General features: G+C 39.5%; 1 protein-coding gene across 2 annotated transcripts in view; it reads left to right on the top strand.

Annotated features, from left to right (window-relative positions):
* TTC28 (tetratricopeptide repeat domain 28) overlaps nucleotides 1-18,263 on the top strand; it is a 112,733-nt gene that overhangs the window by 6,789 nt on the left and 87,681 nt on the right. The window lies entirely within an intron of this gene.

Raw genomic sequence — 18,263 nt, 5'->3', positions numbered from 1 at the left:
AAGCATGGTGCTCTGCCCAGCTGGGCTCCAAACTATTGAAATTAAGTTTTCTTTTATTTCAAAGCAGATCACTCAAAGTCTTGTATTTTGACTTGCAGTTGTTTATTAACCTCTAGAAAAGCTTTTTCATATGCTTCCTTAAGACTTGCATTAGTCCACATTAGAGAAACTCCTGCTTTGTCAGGGAGATGATTTGTAAACTTCTAAGTTGTGTTGTTGCTGCGTAGGGATTTTTGTGGGTGTTTCTTTGGTCATGAACTGGTTTGTATTATTGAGGTCATAAAAGATTTTGTATCAAGGACTCTGTTTAAAAGTAGAAAATTTCATTACTGTCAATTAACTTTAGCTATGCAGGTTGGTTGGCTGCAGGCAGCTAAGGACTGTAAAAGCCAGGGTGCCTGTGCTCACTTTTGTATCCTGGTTCTAAGAAATCTGGTAGAGATTTACTACAGAGCTGACTTAGATGAAAACTTGTGAAAAGGTTTCATAAAAGAATACTTTCAAAATGCCAGTCGCAGAAGTATAACTACCTTTGAAATGATCAGTGGAAAAGACTTAGGGATCAAAATAGAAGATAAGATGGAAAAGATTTATGAGCTTAAAAACGTTATCTGTGTTAAATGAAGACATTACTAACAGTCAGTTAAATACAGAGATAATAGACTTATGTATTGATGCAGTACTCGGGTGAAATATTAAAAAAAACCCAAAACATTCTTAGTAATAAAAAAAGAGACTTTTTCGGGTAGACTGTATCAATGAGTTTAAAAACATGATGTAAGTCTGTTTCAATTCTAGTTCTCCTATTACATGTCCACCTGACCTTGAGCGAACTCTGTTTCTGTGTTTATTCTTGTTTTACAAAAAGTCAGGAGCCACTTCTAGAGAACATTTTGAGCCTCATTGGTGGAAAAAGTACTGGAAGTCTTCAGTGATGTTGCTGTGATGACATAGCATCTGTTCTTGTTTTATTCTGTCAGTGTGTAAAGGATATCTTTCTGTATGATACAAAATGTTTATATACTTCAAAAGTTACTATCAGTTGGCAGTGGAAGAGTCAACATAGCTTTTGCAGGCATCCTGTCTTGAATAAAGCTCAGCCACAGTCACTGGTTGTATCTTCCCTTTTATCTTTTCACAGTGGTATCTTTAGTTTGTCAGTGTACCACACACTTCCCTCTTTTCTCCCAAACCCTCATAATCCCATTTGGAACCTTGTCTCTGTTTTTTAACTTTAAAGATTCAGTGCTGGTTTTTTTGTCAGATCATCCCTCAGCATTTTGCCTCAGAGGTTGCGTCTGGGCAATCTTTTGTTGTCATGGTTCTTTTAAGACTTTGTATGTAGAAACAGATTTTTGATTTCACTTGGGCTGAAGGTACAGTAGCAAATACAAACATGAAATGAATTTCCCTCCAAGGCCTTTCATTATCTGGATTGAAGGTCAAAAAGGTGTTGAGCAGAAATAATTTGTAGAGTTTGGAGTTTGACTGTGCTGCCTGCCTTCATTGGCACAGTTGTGATGGAAGTCTCATAAAAATGGCTTGGTTGGGAGCGTGGCTTGGCTTTTAGAAAGAAGCCATGGTGCTACTACAGTAACTGAGATAATGAAAACCCACAGCTGAATGAATTATTTTTTTATCCTCTGCATGTTCATTTCAGTGGAGCTGTGATTTTCACATCCTTCTACATAGTGCTTCCCTTTCACTTTGAATTCTTGTTTCCACAAATCATCTGCAATGACTTGGATTTTAGAAGAGAATGAAAAATTTTACCAGACTCTGTTACTGATTTGTCAGCTCCACGATGAGGGTGGCTGTTGGCTTGGGACACTGAGGCCATTCACTGCCACTATGTCTTCGTTCTGTGTCCTGAGTTTGTGTTAGTTTGGTGAGGACTGGTTGCTTCTAGTTTAGGCTAGATAGTAGAAGAAAATTCTTCACAAAAAGAGTGGTTCAGCGTTGGAATGGGCTGCCCAGGGAGGTGGTTGAGTCACTGTCCCTGGAGGTATTCAAAAAAAGACTTGATCGGGCACTCAGTGCTGTGGTTTGGCTGGCAAGGTAATGTTAGGTCACAGGTTGGACTTAATGATCTCAAAAGTCTTTTCCAACCTAGTTTATTCTGTGATTCAGTTTTCCTCATTTTCAACATTTACAATTTCTAAGAGGTGTATTTGTATTTTTATTACCTATTTAATCCTAATTTTAGCTAGAACAAGGAAAGGTGTACTTTGGGGAACTAATTAACTAGTCTGGTATGTTTTGAACACAGGTATTTCAAGAGTGTCTGATACCAGAAAATAGGCAGTGGTGTTTAGAAGCTTAAAAGAGGTGCAGATGGTGGAGTGTCAGTGAGGCTCAGTTTGCAGAGTGTCCTTACACAGTACAGGGATGTTTATTTCCTTGTGTGTGTGTGTGTGTAACTTGTCAGCCTGAGACAACAGGAGGGCTCTGTCTGAAGTTGAAAACTTAAGTTGTATATTTCAATATCAAAGTTTCTTTACCAATTAAAAAAAAAAATTATTGATAGAACAGAATAGGAAGATTGAAGCTTCTGCATACAAAATCTAAGTGAGTTTATTAATTAGCCAGGAGAGGGAGCTTAGCAGGGACAACTGGTATTTGGTTTGAAAGGCCCGAGTTTTAAATAGGGAACCTGACTTCCTTTCACTTAGGAAGTTGAAAAATTAATTTCAGTGCAGTTTTTTTTGAGATTTGAACTATTAAATGTAAATTTCTATACTTCTTTTCCTTTGGGTGCAAACTACATTTCTTGGGTGTGCAGTTTGTTAATTCTTATTTTGTGCTCCTACTCTACTCCACTTAATGCTTGTTAGCATCCGTTCAATACAATCTGTGGCTGAAAGTCATGCTCTTAACATCCCCACCCCAAAATCTTTCTTTACAGCATTAATTAATGTGGGGTAATGAACAAGTATGTTTATACAAATGCATATGCTTATCTGTGCAGCTCAAGGCATGAACAATGGGAAAGTGGTCGCAGAGAGAAACATCAGATCTCTTACAGACGGGGATAACTTATTGTGTGTAGCTGAAACATGTTTATTACAACAGCACATAAACCTGTTCATGGGCTTTGTCTGAGAGGGCTGCCTTGTGAGTTCTGCTACTTGAAAAATATTTTGTGTACTTATCACTGAGAAATGCAAAGGTAACAGGATATTTCAGGAATTAAACTGCATTTTGGTAATATCCAAGAGGCAAATCAGATCAGACTCATTTTGTTCTTTGATTTCTCACTGAAGTTTTCTTTGTTTTGCTGTTGATCATGCTCTAGAAAATTTTTATTCTATTTCTCTTCACAGCTGTGCAGCCTTAGGCATGGTACATGAAAATGGAGGTATATATATTATGTGACTCTGACACCTGAACAGTCTCTCCTTAGTTCTTGCTGATTTTGAGATACTTTTAAATCCTCACATTATAGGAAAAATATGCTGTGGCTTAAATGATTTGAATTTTGACTTAATTCTATGCTAAAATATAGATTTCACTACCAGTTGAGTGCTGGCTCAGTGCTGCAGCAGCTAACAAAATGTACAAACAGCCTCCTGCTACTGAACAATTAACTGGGTTTTGGCATTGATTTATTCTCTTAATTTCTCAGCAGAAAAGTTGTTCATTAACAGGAGATGAAATGACTGTCAGACTTGAATACATTTGGCTAACAGGAACGTTCACAGCCTAAGATAAATGAAAGCAAGAATCACAAAGATGGATGTTTTCAGCACTCTGAGGGGTACCTTGATTTTATTTGATTTCTTTGTCCTGTGTGAGTAGAAGGGTGCTGACTGTACCATTTAGTGACACTGTGCTGTTTGAAGCCCCCAGGACTGGTGTTTGAGGAGCAGCATTCCCTGAAAAGCACAGTGAGTTACAGATTTGAAGATCAGGGTTCAGTACTGATCTCTGGTTATTGCAGCTGTTCAAGCCACTAGGCAGGGAAAAATGTTACTTCTTAAAACAGGACCACCTTATTGTATCAACCTTTTTTAGAGCTGAAACACCTTTTGGAGAAAAATTGAACAGTCTGGAGAATGTCGTTGATGCAAAAGGAATGCCCTGTGCACATGTAATCCAGAAGTAACTAGGAATGATTACAGCACTTTTCATCAGGCACACGTTTCTCTTATGGTCTTTGTCTTTCCTAATTTAAAATTGTCTCAATTTAAAAATGTGGCTTTGCATCTGCAGTGGAGAAGAACTATGAAAGAACAGAAAGAAAGGGGCATTGTGGGCCGTGAAGCCTTTGGATGTTTGCAGTGCAAGAGGGGTTTAGGTGCTGTCATCTCACTCTAGGGGAATTTGGCAGAATAGCTTGCACTGGTATTTTATTAAGTGACTCCAGCTGTCGGTGATGTGACTAGGACTTTTACAAGAAAAAGGGACACTTGCATGTCTTCTTGCACTTCTCCTGACTGCTTGCCCACCTTTAGAAACGTACCTTCACGTGCTCTAGGAATCCCTAACGACCTCAGAGCTTCTCCATGAGTGGCGAGTAGAGTACCGACCGTGGGTCGCATGTAAAACTTCTGAGCAAAGAATGTGACTTGACCACATAACTTTTTTCATGAATAGACCTCTTGTTTTTAATTTGATGAGCAAGGAACTTTCCAGTCCTGTCCTTCAGCTTACAATCTGTCTTTAATTTGCAGAAAGTTGCATTCCAGTTTTTCAGACATAAAACCATTTAACAGACTTTTTTCACTTTGCTAGAACTTGCTGTGTTACGTTATCGTTAGATTTGTGCATTTCTTTCTGTCTTTTCGTGTTGCAAAATTGCAGCATGGTTGAAGTTGGCTGGGACCCCTGGAGATGAATGCAGGGTCAGCTGGAGCAGGTTGTCCATGATACTGTCTAGTTGGGTTTTGAATATCTCCAAGGGTGGAAACTCCACAGCCTCTCTGGGCAACATGTTTCTGTGTTTGACCACCCTCACCAAAAAGTTTTCTGCTTCCTCCCTTTTTTTTTTTCCAATTAGATATTTAAATAATGAGCATCATGTAGTATTTTGACAGCTTTATGGAGTTAATGTTTTTCCCAACAGTCAAGTTCACTGAAGAGGTATTCTCTGCACCAGAAGTGATGGTTATGGCATTGCTGGGGAAAAACTGCTGTGCAGATAAGTTGTATAGGTTCTCCTTTCCCTAAATTCTTTAAATTACAGAGCAGTAGCAGTGCAACATGAGCGTGGGAGATGGGGACATGGTGGATGGATGACACTATAATTATGTCATCCTAAAAAAAATACATATACATGTAATGGTTGTCTTAGGCAAATACACAGGAAAAATTGCTCCTTTCTAAGAAATCAGCTTCTGCCTTAGAATTGGAAAAGAAGAGGTACTTCAGTCCCAGCATGCAACAAATCAACACAAAATTTCCAAGCATTTACTGTAGTGTTTCATTATTCCTTCTTTTGTTTTCTGGAACCCTGTTGTATATGGAATAAAGCAACTTAAAATTTTCTTTCATGGAATTGATGGCAGTTATTCTACTTAGTCTAAATGCTGTAATGTAAATTTCTCTCCTGGAAGGTGCTAGTTTTTTAACCCACAGTTCTCTTGCCACTGGAACTAGTTATATTACTAGGGGGGAATGGTATAGTGGTTTTTATTCCTCATGTATCTGAGTATCCAAAGCACAAATGAAGAAATAATTCTGAAATGAAGAAGTGAGGATTCATCTGCAAGGGTGATAATTAAGAAAAAGTATCTTGTTACCTGCTCATTGAGATTCAAGCACATTACCACTGGAGAGCATTTTAAGACATTTGGACTGTGTTTATTTATTTACATAATACTGGATTTTATACCCCGCAGTTTTAGACTAAAACCTTAGCATGTGTTGTTACCTCTTTTTCTCACCTACCCAAACCTTGAGGAGTTAGTTGCCAGGTGATTTTTCTACTCTTAGTTCTTCAGTGGTTTGTTCCTTCAATTTTGTTATTCTTAAGAATGAGACATATATTCCTTGTTTCTAATCAGCATACAATGATTGAGTTTCCTCATCTTGGAGATTAATTTCTTTGCTAATATTACCATAGTGGTGACTCATTCTGAAGTTCTGGAATTGTGGAGGGTTGGAGTGATGTGTGGAGAAATGGAGTGATGCACGGAGAAATGAGTGAAGCACATGAGAGGGCGCTCTGTGCTCAGGCGTTCAGCAGGGCCTGGGATCTCATTTCAGCTCTATGCAGATATTCACATTTTTTGGATACTTTTAAGTGGAATTTCGTTAATTTCTTTCCACAGTCGGTGCTGTTCATGCTGCCCTTTGTGTTTGTTTGACATCAGGCAGGAATGGCTGGCGTGGCAGTGCTGGCAGATCCGGCTCCTGAGGCTGCAGTGTCACTGATGCTCTGCAGCAGGAGGAGAGCAGCTGTTCTGTGCTCTGCTTTCTGGAGTGGTTTGCTCTACACTCATGTTATCTGTACACATTTGGGTTTCTTTGCATTTTAATTGTTTGCTCTAATTTTGTTACCCTAGTGTCTGTAAGCCCCTTATCCCCATCTATTTTTCCTTTTGCTGCAATTACATTATTTACTGCTTGAATTAATCAAATCACCAACAACCATGTCTCAGATGTTTTTGGGTTTGTTCTGCAGCAAATAGTCCTGTTTTCATTAGGATTTGCCATCCTGGGTTTGTCCCAGCTCTCTGAATTTATGCTGTAGTTCTGGTTGGCCAAGGACTAGAATTTAACCAGCACTGCCTAAGAGGTTGTGAATTATGAGGAGTGCATCAAGTCTTCCTCTCCTTTGAGAGCTGCCTGTCAGTGGCTGAGTGACAGTAAAGAACAGGAGGGGATTTGAGGGGATTCAAGGATGCTGGACCTGGTTTCTCTGTAATAGATAATAATTCTTTTATAGACCTGCATTTCTTGTTTGGTTATACAGGTCAATACATCATGGAATTTCTGGACATGCTGGATCCTCATCACAGACCTGTAATCTCAACCAGTCTCTGAGGAAATTAAGTTAAATGGAGAGTTTGTGAGAGCAAGTAGACAGGAGAAAATACTAAAAATGGAGAAAGCTGAAAATTGCCTTGACTAGCAAGTCAGTAGGATGCACTCAAGGATACCATTTACACAGTGTGCTGCACTGTGCCAAGGGCAAAAAAACCCAAGCAATTAGCAGGGGCCTTGCTGAGAGCTCCCTGACAGCTGAAAATACATCCAGGGCTTAACATTCCATCTTCCTGGCCTTATAGTGCCAACAGGGGTTTGTTCAGGTCATTCCATCTCACTCCCTGCAGCCAAGTCGCATGTGAAGTGTCTGTGATCATGTACAAGTAGGAAATGCAGCCCAGGGATAATTGCTGCATTAAGCAGAGGCATTTTCTGAGACAAGAACATGATGACAGTTCAGACTAATGCAAACGGGGAAAAGATTTGTGGCAATTATTTTTATTTCTATAAACACATTCTCTGAGTCACTGCTCCATTTGTGTCTGAGGGCACTGAGGTGTGAACTGCTGGACAGAGCAGGTGACATTTCCCTCTTGCCACAAGCATCTTTGTACGTGGTTTCTCTTTGGCTCCAAAAGGGAAAATATAAAGCCCTTTGTATTATATGGAACAATAGAAATAAATGACTGATAGTTTGGCTATTATCCACTGACAGAGAATTTACCCCTGAAATTTAAGAGAAAGGTTGAACAATACTGTGATTTCTATGATACAGTGATTAGACACTCTAGTTTCAATTTTATTTTCTGTATTTAAGTTAGTTTTGAACTCTTCCTTTCTTCCCTTGACTCAGGAATGTCAAGTTTCTGTCCTGGAAGTCAAATAACTGGATTTCTCTAGAAGTTTTTAGAAGTTGATCATAGACACAACATTTTTATGCTCTTCAATGCAGTTATTTCTGTAATTTCTGATGACATTACCAGAAGCTGGCAGTGGTATGCAGATTCTTCTATTGCTTTTTTCATTCTAAAACATTTGAGGAGCCAGCTCATAGGAAAAATAGATCAGATGAATATGGATGTATATAAAAAGGATATAATAAAGGCATTTTTCTTAGTGTCCAGTATTTGAGACTATTCTCCCTAGGCAGTGTATCTGATGGCTTTTTTTAGTCTTGTCAGGGGCTTTGCTCAAAGTTCTGTTCCATGTGCTTGGTAGGTCTGTAACTGAAAACTATTCCTTTAGTTTTTCTTGCACTAGAACTAATACAGTGCTCACTTTCCCTAGCAGAAAATTAATTTTTTATTTAGACAAGTGTTAAATTAATGGTTTTATGATTCATTTTTAATGAACTTCTTCAAAGATGTGTACCAAGCCCTTGATATTCTGGATGCTAACAGAGGGAGAATGTACTTTGATGAAACATTTGTTAATAGAAGCTCGTCTCATATGGGAAGTGGAAAGAAACTTTCTTGAAACACTGTATTAAATGGGTACTTCAGGCATAATTTTCCAACCTTTTTCAGGGTGAAAAAGAAGGTTTGATTTTTGCCATGGGTTAGGTGGTCTGTATTTTACTCCTTGTGGCTATCTGCTTGCAGGCTTTTGTCCTTCACAAATAAGGCACAAAAAGCAGTGCAAGACATAGCAGAAAGGGGAATGTGGATGATACAAAACAAATAATTAAATAATTTAATGATAATTTAATAATTAATAATTTACATAATTAAAGGTGATTTTATAAACCCACATCCTCACAAGCTCTAGGAACCATGTATCACAGAACCATAGAATCATACATAGCCATCTTCTGTCTCTTTGAGAGCTTTGTTCCCTTCAGCTGATAGAAAGTGTCGGCTCTTCCTCCATGAGAATTGCTGTGCTGAGACTGAAGGGCCACACTGTGGAGTTTAAACTCTGGTGGGTATGAGATGTTTAAGGAAACAGGATCTGTGGGGACTGTTTTCCTAGCAAACATGTCAGACAGCTGTCAGAGATTCCGGGGCTTTCTGTCAGGGTTACAGCTGAACTGTTGGATCTTCATTATCATTGATGGACTTCTCAGAAACTGAATTTCTGAGTCCATTTGTCCTATGAAACCGTACCATCTAGTAGAATTTGGTTTCATAATTTTTCTAAATGTGTGAAAAAGCTGGTAAAACGTGGTTTTATTTCTGTTACCATGGTAACATTCAGTTCTGTGTTTGCTGGACAGCTCCCCCGTGAGTTGGGCAGAGCATGGTTGGGTCCTGCCTCACGCTGTTGGACTTTTGTGATAACTCAGGATAGGAATTCTGGATGTATTTTCTTATTTTTATTTTCTTTCTATTTTTTCTTGCACCGTAATTCATTCTTCATTGGTCCAAAACACAAAATAATGGTTGTCCTTTGCTTTTCCTTTACCAGGTGAGTAGGAACTGGAAAACAATCTAATATCAGATTTTGTTGTAAGTGTAACCTTTAACCCCCCTCAGTTATCACACAGGAATATCTGTAAGAATCTTGATTAGCTTTTAGTTTTCATTGCTTAGACATCTTGTTTTGGCCCTGATAGCTCCCCTGCAGCGAGCCACAGTGTTACTGGAGGTTTGTAATCACTAATCGTGATTAATTTTAATGGCAGTTGCCCTGAATCCTCTCCCATGCCTTTAGAGATACATGTCAAGCTTCAAGGCCTCTTATTCATTTAAATCTTCGCTGGGAACACAAAGTAGTAGTCTCATTCCGGAGAATTCAGCTGTGTGATGTGCTCATGTTTATTTTATGGTGATACATCTCATTCAGTTGCCATTGTTACCAGGCTGTGCAAGGAAATTACTTTTTATCATGAGTAGGGTGGATAGGAAATGCATGCAACTGTATTTCAGGGAGTAAATTTTTCATGGTTATAGCCCATGGGTACTAAATAAAAAATGTCAGCTTCTTGGATTTGGTTGCACTCTAAAAGTGTGCCTAGAAATAATGGCTTCTGTGACTGTTTGGGAAAGGACAGCTACTGCACTGAGCCCTCCTAGGCTCAAAGCAGAAAATATGTGCACTTAGCTCAGATGGAAGTGTTTGGTATTGCAAGGTACAGTTACTGAGGCTTTGGAAAGCTGTTAACAGAATAGGGAATGCAGCAGAAAAGGAATGTGAACAAGAGGAGTGTGTATAGTAAATGTAGCTTTTTAAAGAGCCTAAATTAGTGTTCCAGCGAATAAAAAAGAAATCAGTTGTCTGTATGATTTTGTGCCCTCCCACATTTGTTCTGCTTGATCTCACACGTAGGCTGCACTGAGCGAGGATCCTGATCCTGGAGTCTGCAGAGGGAGCAGCAGCGAGCATCGAGCTCTTAGTTAATGATCCAAACCAGCAACTCACTCCTGGCTCAGACACATCCATTGTCTCTCATGCTCTCACACAATTTCCCCTCCCAAATACCAGTGCTTTTCTTCTTTTTTCTTCTGTGTCCCCACACAAAATTGTGTTTATACTAGACAAAAAAAAAATCACAGAAATGTAATTTTTATTGTTTGTAATTTAGAGTGCTCAGTACTGGTAAGTACAGTGATAAATCATATCTGGAACTATAAATATTTTTATGCATTTGTAAATGCAGTGCACATTGTGTTGGGTTTGGCCGGTGCTTAATAAAAACAGGAAAATTTAAAACTTGTATGAAAATAACCATCTGTATTTCACTAATTAAAAATTTACTGTAGCCTCTGTGAATTCATGCTTTATAAAATCACGCTGTAGAACAGAAAGAAGCAACTTGAATGTAGCAGATCTACAATGCTCTATTCTGCTAATCTGAGTTGAAGATAGTTTTGCCAGGAAGGTAAATGTAGTGAGCTCGCTGGTCTTTCAAATGCTGAGGCCTCTGAAGGGCTCTTATATACATTTAACTGAATTTTTTGCTTTCTATCGTGGTAAAGAAGGTAGTGTTTACATTTTGCTTTAGGTACCCATGCGAATCTCTCTATATTGCTACAGCCCCCCCAAATTCTAACAGTACAACATAAAGAAAGCTTGTTACCTAGTTATTTCCCTTACTTTGGGGTTGCCCCAGTCCCTTGGCCTCTGAAGTGAGCAGTAGCATTGTTCAAATATTTACACTTTCAATATTGTGTAGCCTTCAGGTTCAGCCTGAGACTGTATTGGAGGAATTGGCTCTCAACATGAGGTACTCACAGTTGTGTGGGAACCTCTTCTACTGTTTTTTAGTGGGGTGGCAGTACTAAAGGTAGAGAAACACATACTGTTTGTGATCTGGAGGTGCCAAAATTTTATTGCTGGGAATACACAGGAGGCAGATACAATAAAATTTTTTTACTCTTGAAATTTTCCTGACTTCTAAATAGCTAAAAAAACCCTTGAACAATAGCTGGCAGGTTTTTATTTTACCTGAAAACAAATGGAGGATATGAATATTTGTCTAGTAGTATAGAGAAGGTTAATTTGCAGTCAAAAATTTAAGCAGATGTCCAAAACAACTGGTTTTTGTAACCTAAAGGACTCCCAGACACTTGCAGCAACAAAAGTTGTTTTGTTTTTTATTCCCTGCTCAGAAAAATTAACCATCTGCTCATTAGAAGTGTTACAAATGGAAGAGCTGAAATGGGGCTGGTATGGCTTGCAGCTTTTTGGCAGCTGCTGAGAGACACAGCAATGTTTAGTAGTACTTTTCCTAGAATCACAGAATGATTTGAGTTGGAAGCAAACTTAAAGTCTGTTTGTTCCACTCCCCCCCACCATAGGCAGGGACACCTTCCACTATCCCAGGTTGCTCCCACGACGGTACTTGCATTTCTAGATAAAGTGATTCCACTGACATCTCCTTTGCTAGCCACCAGAGCATTTCCAGATATCACTCTAATGTTCCAGAAGAGAAAAACGAGGGCATTCGTGTGATTTCAAGTCACTGCACTCCCAAATGGAAAAGCAATTTTTTCCTATTGCCTGCCCCCCTGCCTGAAGGTTCCCAAGCCCAACTGCTGGGTTTGGCATCAGGTAACTGCACTCAGTAATTGTGGCTACTGCCACTCACTGCACAGCACTCTTGGAAAGGTCACTACAGAGATCCAGTTAATGCCCTTGAGTTCTGTTTCATCCAGTATTATTATTAAAAAATAATGATTATTTTAGTATTTTTTCCAGTGATGACCAGTGTTTAAACTAAGTAATTTGCTTTATATTAGTAGGGATTAAAACATGCTATATACACATAATTCCATAGTGTTTCCCACACTGAAATGTACATTTATGCCCATCCAACGTGGCCTTGGGACACTCCCAAGGATGGGGCAGCCACAGCTTCTGTGGCAGCCTGTGCCAGGGCCTCAGCACCCTCAGAGCCAAGAATCGTAAGTGGCATGGAAATGCTGGTATCAGAAGTAACAGAATGTGTGAGCATGATTTGCATCCCAGCAATGCCTGTGCCACACACAGAGCGAGGTCAGGAGCTGCTGAGGAGGCCTCTGCCACACATCACAGGCATGTTCAATAGTGGAAACCCTTGGAAGACTGTTGTGAAATTTCTGTTGTTCATACCAGTGCAAGACTCGGTCCTTTGGGAACTTCAAGTCCATACTCTGTGCTTATTGTAACATCGAATTCCCATGAAATGGCTTGGGTGGGACAGGATCTTTAAAGACCATGAAGTCTAAATGTCTTTAAAGCAAATGTGCATCTCTAGGAGGTGGAATAAGCTGTGGAACAACAAGATATGGAGGAGATTTTGTAACTGAAAAACTTAAATTTTGGTGCCTGCCTGGGACATGTGCTGAGACCTGTTCCTTCAGCACACAGTTTGCTGGCTGTAATGTTTGAGGAGCATGTGGCCAGTGTGTTCAGGTGCCTAATATTTCTTGGCTAAACCCTCATTGGGGGCATCTTAGAATTACAGAAAGTGACAGCTTTCAAGATAATGCAAATAAACTTTAAGTAGCTGTAGGTTTACCTGCAGTCTGCTTTCCAAATAGGTTTCAGTTGTCTTTGTAGTCAAATGTCTTTTCAAGATGTTCTGAAAAGAAAGAAATCGAGTAAATACATTTTCAACTCATTTTTTGATGCTGTTATAACTGTGTGAACTGGGGAACTGGCTGATGCATTTTAAAGGATTAATTGAGATAATTTTTGAGTTAGTTTGATTGGACATGATTATAAGCTTAGCTGGGAAATAAGATTCCAGTTTTTACGTAACTGAGTAGTAGTTGATGCTGAATAACTCATGCTACTTGGAACACTGACACTTTTCTGAAAGATAAATACGCTAAATAAAACTGACCTTGATTTCGAAATGAGCAAGGGTAATTGCTGATAGAGAAGATGATGAATTAAGATTATTGTCTATTGAGCTGGTTCTGGCACCACCCACAGCTGTCACAGTGGTAGCCAAGCATGCAGGAAAGGAGAACACCTCTTCAGGCAGGTGGAGAAGGTGGGTGGACACAGCTTTTAGGGCACAGCCTTGATAGCCCCCTCTATTTTGCTGTAGCCATTCCAAGAGGGTAATTCATCATGTAAGGGCTATGTCTCAATCTAGGGTTGATGCACTGCATTCTAATTAAACTCATTAGTGCTCCATCTCTATGATCACAGGATAACTTTTCTTTAAAGCTTCTATAAGGACTCCATCAGGAGTAACTTGCCATGATACAGAACTGAAATTCAAGAACATAAATTTCCTTGCATTGCTGTTACAACTGAGGAAGGACCAGAAATATTCAGAGCTCCTTGAGTTAAAACAAACCACCCTGTAACAGTCAGACTAGGAGTGCCAGGTTGACTCTTCCTTGTTTCAGTGTCTTTTAAATCTGATATTTCTAAGGTCTTTTACTTTATCTGCAGTTGGGATTCTCTGTATCACATATTTCCCTTCCAAAAGTAAATAGGAAAATACATTATCCCTGGAGTATCATATGTGGCAGTTAATTAATCTGAGATTTTTCCAGTGGAAGAGATAGTATAAAGAAAACATGTACATTTCAGTGTGGGAAACACTATGGAATTATGTGTATATAGCATGTTTTAATCCCTGCTAATATAAAGCAAATTACTTAGTTTAAACACTGGTCATCACTGGAAAAAAATACTAAAATAATCATTATTTTTTAATAATAATACTGGATGAAACAGAACTCAAGGGCATTAACTGGATCTCTGTAGTGACCTTTCCAAGAGTGCTGTGCAGTGAGTGGCAGTAGCCACAATTACTGAGTGCAGTTACCTGATGCCAAACCCAGCAGTTGGGCTTGGGAACCTTCAGGCAGGGGGGCAGGCAATAGGAAAAAATTGCTTTTCCATTTGGGAGTGCAGTGACTTGAAATCACACGAATGCCCTCGTTTTTCTCTTCTGGAACATTAGAGTGATATCTGGAAATGCTCTGGTGGCTAGCAAAGTCAGTGGAATCACTTTATCTAGAAATGCAAGTACCGTCGTGGGAGAAACGGATGTATGGGCTGCCTCTGCCTCGAGCCAATGTGCCTGGTAATTTGTGATAGACCTGGTTTCTGGCTTTGTCCTGTTTCTGTGGATTACCTCTGGGTGACCCTTTCCTCATGAGTGAGTTGGCTCTTTTGCACAAGACCACTTTGCATGAAATTTTTATTTTGAAGTATCGATCTGTTGCAATTTTTCTCCACCTTTTGACAATTAAGCCCTCTTTGAGTGGAATCAGGCCTGGAAAGCTTGTTTTTTACCTCTGTTAGAGAAATTATTGCAGGGAAATCTTACAGCCTTATCTCTCATCATGACTTTGTTATCTGTTGCAGTATCTGTACATCTATTTCCTTCTGGCTGATTAGTTTGGGATTGATAAAACAAGATGGAGCAGAGGGCCAGTTTTGGTAAATTCCAGGGTCTAATCCTGCAGCAGTTCTTGACTCCAGAGCTCTCCCCCAGTGAGTGTGTAAGTCATGGGCCTTTGGTCCTGGCATTTGTCTGCCTTTCTTTAAAAGGTTTTGCAGGATTTTGAACATGAACATTTTTCAGATAATAGAATTAGTTTTCTTCTGATTTGCCCTACAATGTAGAACCTATTTTCTTAAATGTGCCAGACAGCTTCCTTGCTGCTGAGGCAGTGTTAAGTAATGAGTATGACACAAGATGAGACATTAACCTCAGCTCCAGAGAACAATCAATCTGTGCAGTGCTGCCTACTATTACCCATAACAAAGAAAAACAAGCGTACGCTTCTTTGGGAAATACAGATTTCCGAGTTTTCAGGCTGTTAAAGAGTTAAAAGCCCACTGTGAATAAAAGGAAAAAGGGTTGTTCTGCTGGGAAGTAACTGAGTAGTTACAGCCTTGTGCAAAGAAAAGATCTTTACAGGCAGGGTAGAATATGAGCAATTTAGGAATGATTTGAAAACTGTTTTTGAGTAATGGGTGTGAGTGGGAGAGAGCACAGCACAACAGATGAAACATCGAACAAGATTTTGCAAGGGGAAAACTTTTGGGTCTGGAAGTTAGCCCTGTTCCCCACAGGGATGCTGGGGCTCTGTTTTGGTGGTCTGTACAGTAGAGACTGCGCTTTGGCAAGCTGAGGAGTGCATGATGTCATGGGATGCAGAACACATGCACGGAGAGCCAGGAACTGTTGTTCGCGCCGCAGCGCTGCCAGATGTGTGTGCTGGAACGCACTCTGAAAAATGGAAAAACCATCTTTATAAAGATGCTGAGAAATGTCCTGTGCTGAGCCTGGTCTCAGCCACAGTATGTGCCGAGTACAAATATGCTCCATGGGGTTTCTCAGTCCTGGAGCCCAAGTTCTGCTCTCAGGAGCAGTCCATGTAGAATGGCTTTCCCAGTGTTCTTCTGTTGTTCAGAGATGAGCTCGGAGAAATTCCTGTTTTATCCAGAAAACATACTGAGGGCTTCTTCATAGGAATTATTTGCAGCAGAGGAGAGTCAAAGGAATCTATTAACTCCAGTTTTCACTTTTACTTCCTGTTAAGAATGGTTCCACATTCCAGCAGAGGCTCTGGTGCCAGACATTGCCCTCTTTACTGATGCACAGCTCTCTCCACAGATTAACTGGCCTCCAGGAATTATTTGAATCTCTTACCCAACAGTGCTTCACATGCAATAAAGCCAAAGGTGGGTTTAAGATTTTCTGTATTTCAGGGTGAAAATACATTGGAGGTTTTTTCCTAGATTTTTTTTCCCCTAGATTTTGAGGTCAACTAGAAATATTTGTATTCAGTACAGAATGCATTATCTGGTTATTGGTGTACAGAGAGTTAAATATAGCTTTGCTTCTCCCTCCTTTTGCACAGGCCCTAATTAAAGGGAGGAGGGGAGATGCTGGAAGGCAGCAACAGGAGAACGCCTACAGAAAGTCAGGAATTCTTTATCTAAATGGGACAACATTTCAAGCTTGAGAGATTTTTTTCTGTTTTATATATTTTTTATGTTTACTGATGATTTTTCCTGCTAAAAGGGTCCTTGGTAACTAATAGCATTATATTCTTGCTGGTCTGTGTACAGGACTACAAAGAAGTCTCCTGTAGTAGTCAAACAGGTAAATTGCCACTCTGGAATCTTTGGAACTGTGCCATTCTGAGGGATCTGCTTAAGGGTACTCTGATCTTTGCCTCAGAGGAATGCGAGATCTGTGAGTTGCTAGAAGGTTCATCTCGTACACTTGTTGAGTAGTTCTGCTGAGCTCAGAGACTGTACCACAGCAGGGATCTGTTTCCTCCTGTCTGGAATTCCCAGGCATTTCTGCTCTGCTGGTGAGGACTAGTGCTGGCAGCGAGACCCTGTCCTCAGCATGTGATGGTGATTCTCCAGCTGGAAAACTCAGGAGGCAAATTGTGTTCTGTGCCATTTTAATAAGGAAGAGCACAGCCCTGTAAGTGTCCCTGTGCTTGGATAGGTGTGATAGCTGCTCCCAGACTTCAGACTCCAAGGCATAAACTTCTAACAAGTGTCATCAGAAAGGAGTTTTCTTCCTTGTAAACAAGATGCACCATTTGCTAACTTCTTCATGTTGTAGAAGATGGATCTACAAGAGGTATGTTCCCAGATTTTGTCTGTTCTGTTAGAGTGATCAGGACACTCAGCAAGATAAATGACTGATTTAATAGGCCAGGCTGTCAGATTTAGGGACCAACTTGTCTGTCTCATACAGGGTTCCTGTAGCACCTCAGCTGAGGCTAGCAACAAGAACTCTTTATTTTATTTTATTTTATTTTATTTTATTTTATTTTATTTTATTTTATTTTTTATTTTTTATTTTATTTTTTTTTTTAAATTTATTGATTTTCATTGAGCCTGGAATTATTTGGAATAAACCATTGTAAAATTGTTTCGGTTTTAGGACATTAAAGTCATGGTTATTAGGCCTAAGCCTTTACAGAGCTTAATTAGAAGGAGAAGAATAACAGTACACTTCTCTGAAGTGTAAATATGGGCTATTGGCAGCATTTTACCTAAACTCTGATGCTTATAGAATGGTGGTTGGGTAGCAGTGTGAAAACCTGACAATCACTGTGTTTCTGACAGCCTGCTACGATGTCATGTTGAACAGTGAAAGTCTGTGCCCAGGCAGAGGGAATATATCAAACTAATTTGTCTCTCTTTTGTCTGTCATTGCTTGTACATGCAGCATATAAAGAAGGCATCATGTGTAGCAGTGTAATTCAAGATCTGTAGAGTCTTTTCCATTTCTCCTAGATCTTAATAAATTGAAAGGTTTTTAGTTAATTCTTCCATTTTCTTATTTTGGCTTATATCATTCAGGTAATTCCTTCCCACACTTGCTTTTTTAATATTTCTGACACATATTCAGAACCTGCTGTCAGAGCTACTGTGTATCAGGTTAAAGATATTTACCACAATCTTTTTTCCAGCTATAATTACTTAATTACATGTCAGTTCTAATTGTGTTTTCTGTGCTGCATGGTGGGGCCTGGGCATTGGGGTCTGTGGGTGTCACCAGAGTCCTTGTTCTGAGGGCTCCAGACACGTCAGCAGAGACATTCTGGGGAAGCAGATAATGTTATTCTTTCCTGTTTGCCCTGTGCCAGTGCAAAAAACCTCTGTTTCTAAGGTATCTGATGATAATCTCACTTTTTACAATGGAAAAATCTGTGCTGGAGAAAAAGAAAGGTGAAATGAGTACAGGTGACTCTTGAAGACTGGGTTTGTGCTTTTGGGTCTGCTGTGGGGTCACCTTTTGTAATAAAACTTCAGTAAGAAAAGATGCTAATTGCAAAAATACATTATGGAGTAATCTACTATCTAGTAATTAACTTCCATTTACATAATATTCAAAAAAGTATTTTAAATCAATCTCTTCTCATCAGTAAACACTTTTATGTAGGTGCATGTTGAATATTTTTTCA

The sequence above is a fragment of the Coloeus monedula genome (assembly GCF_965178545.1).
Source record: "Coloeus monedula genome assembly, chromosome: 18".
Classification (NCBI taxonomy): Eukaryota; Metazoa; Chordata; class Aves; order Passeriformes; family Corvidae; genus Coloeus; species Coloeus monedula.
Note: the sequence above shows the minus strand (reverse complement) of the source record. Positions and strands in the feature narration are given on the sequence as shown.